Below are 2,676 nucleotides of genomic sequence, written 5' to 3'. Positions count from 1 at the left end.
AATGTTGGATGCAAAAGAAATCAGAATAAGACAAAATGGAGTCTTGCATGTACAGATAATGATAACACTTCATGAAAGGATGAATACCACCACCTACTTTATGCACATGCAGTAAAAATGGTCATACATGTATATGTAAGCACAGATATGAATTTGTGTTTATAAGCGAGAGAGTTAAAGAAGTCACACATATGAATGTGTGTTTGTAATACTATAAAATTTAGGGAAAGATAGAGGAAGATTTATATTCCAGAAATTCAAATAACTTCAGATGGCCGGTTTGACATCCCTATGCTCAAATGATCGTTTTTGCTGATCAGTCATTAGAAATTTCATCAAAATTAATTGCTTTTTTTGAGCACTACTGAGACTGAACGAGGACTCATGCATGCTAAGCAAACATTCTACCAATGAGCCACACCCCCTAAATTGCTATCAGGAAATCTCTTTATCCTGTTGCCCATAGTAGTGGCTTGAATCATGGTCTCCCAAAAAGATACAGGCAGGTTCTGACCCTGTGAACCTGTGGACGTGATCTTATGGGAAAAAGACAATCTTTGCAGATGTAATTGAGCTAAAAAAATCTCAAGATGAAATCACCCTATGTTCAGGAGGAAGTGTCCCTATGGGACTGTGGGGGAGTACCTTTCTACAGTTTGTTTTTAAATTTTCTATTTAGAATATTTTATTATAAAACTTTATTAGTGCCCTTTTTGTACTGCTCAGGCAGGGATCCATACGGCGTTGTTCTTAATTCCCATCGTTACTTAGGGGAAACTTCACAATGTCCAGAGCCCTTGATGTCCTGCAAATGAAGGAGGAGGATGTCCTCAAATTCCTTGCTGCAGGAACCCACTTAGGTGGCACCAACCTGGATTTCCAGATGGAGCAGTATATCTACAAAAGGAAAAGTGGCGGAATCTACATCATAAATCTGAAGCAGACCAGGGAGAAGCTTCTGCTGGCAGCTCAACCCATAGTCGGCATTGAAAACCCTGCTGACATCAGCGTCATATCCTCTAGGAACACCGGCCAGCGCGTTGTCCTGAAGTTTGTCCCTGCCACTGGAGCTACTTCTATCGCTGGTCACTTCACTCCTGGGATCTTCACCAACCAGATTCAGGCAGCCTTCCGAGAGCCACGTCTTCTGGTGGTTACTGACCCCAGGGCTGACCACCAGCCCCTCAGGAAGGCATCTTACGTCAGTCTGCCAACCATTGCTCTGTGCAACACAGATTCTCCTCTGCGCTATGTGGACATTGCCATCCCGTGCAACAGTAAGGGAGCTCACTCAGTGGGTCTGATGTGGTGGATGCTGGCCCGGGAAGTGCTATGCGTGAGTGGCACCATCTCCTGTGAACACCCGTGGGAAGTCATGCCAGATCTCTACCTCTACAGGGATCCCCAAGAGATTGAAAAGGAAGAGCAGGCAGCTGCTGAGAAGCTGTGACCGAGGAGGCATTTCAGGGCGAATGGACTGCACCAGCTCCCGAGTTCACCGCTGCTCAGCCAGAGGTTGCAGACTGGTCTGAAGGAGTGCAGGTGCCCTTTGTGCCTTTTTAGCAGTTCCCTACAGAAGACTGGAGTGTGCAGCCGGCCACAGAAGACTAGTCTGTGGCCCTCACTGCATAGGCCACTGAGTGGGTGGGAACCACCATCCAGTGGTCTTGAGCTGTTCTGCAGACATTTCAGCAAAATGGAAATGAATTTGATGGAAAATAAAACACCAATGTATAAAGAAAAAAAATTATTAGTGCATGTTAACATTACATGATGATGGGCTTTGTTTGGGAAGTTGGAGCGTGCATTTAATATAACTTCATTTCAGCCCCTTGTTCCTCTTCCAAACCCTTGCCTCCCCCCCTCACTTGTTCTCTTCCTTGTCTCCAAAGAGTGTGTCTTGGTTACTTTTCTCTCGTTGCTGGGACAAAATACCTGATGTCCAAAATTAAGGAAGGAAAGTTTTATTTTGCTTCCAGTTTGTGGAGGTTTTAGTCCATACTTGGCAGGTTACAAGGCAGAGTGGCACATGGCAGAGGGCTACAGCTCATGTCGGCAGAACACAGCAAAAGCAGCAAGCACCAAAAGGGAGGAAATGGCCAGAAGCACCCTCTTTCTCTCGCTTACATATGCAAACTATCCACCCCAGGGTGGGTGTAGCTGTCACACCCATAATCAATCAAACTCTAAAAGCCTGCCCCATGACAGCATGAGGCTTTGGCGGGGGACACACAGACACAAACCCTAACAGTGCGCTTCCTAGTTTCCTATCTTTTCTTATTTATTTATTTATTTATTATTTTAAGCTTCTCATATAAATGAAATTATGTGCTATTTAACTTTCTGAGACTGGCTAACTTCACTTAGCTTGATGATTTCTAGTTTGATTCATTTTTCCTGCAAATGCCATCATTTCATTTTTATGGTTGTGTCATATTCCACTGTGTATGTAGCCTACATGTTCTTTATCCATTCATCTGTTGATGGGCCTCTAGGCTGCCTCCACAGCTTCGCTTTTATGAATTGTGCTGCTATAGACATGTGTGTATCACTATGTATATAGTCCTTAATTCCTTCATACATATGCTGGGTGTAAACTTGTATAGCTGGTGTCTATGTTGTTTAAAGTCACAGAGTTTGTGCCATGTGTTACAGCATCCCTGGGAAATGGAAGCG

The 2,676-nt window shown here is 44.1% G+C and overlaps 1 pseudogene; it reads left to right on the top strand.

Annotated features, from left to right (window-relative positions):
- The first annotated feature begins 773 nt into the window (after window positions 1-773).
- On the top strand, window positions 774-1,671 carry LOC102017856 (annotated as a pseudogene).
- Window positions 1,672-2,676: the final 1,005 nt, after the last annotated feature.

The sequence above is a fragment of the Chinchilla lanigera genome, unplaced genomic scaffold (genome assembly GCF_000276665.1).
Source record: "Chinchilla lanigera isolate Chin_1 unplaced genomic scaffold, ChiLan1.0 scaffold00011, whole genome shotgun sequence".
Classification (NCBI taxonomy): Eukaryota; Metazoa; Chordata; class Mammalia; order Rodentia; family Chinchillidae; genus Chinchilla; species Chinchilla lanigera.
This window is presented reverse-complemented; position numbering and strand designations above follow the sequence as displayed.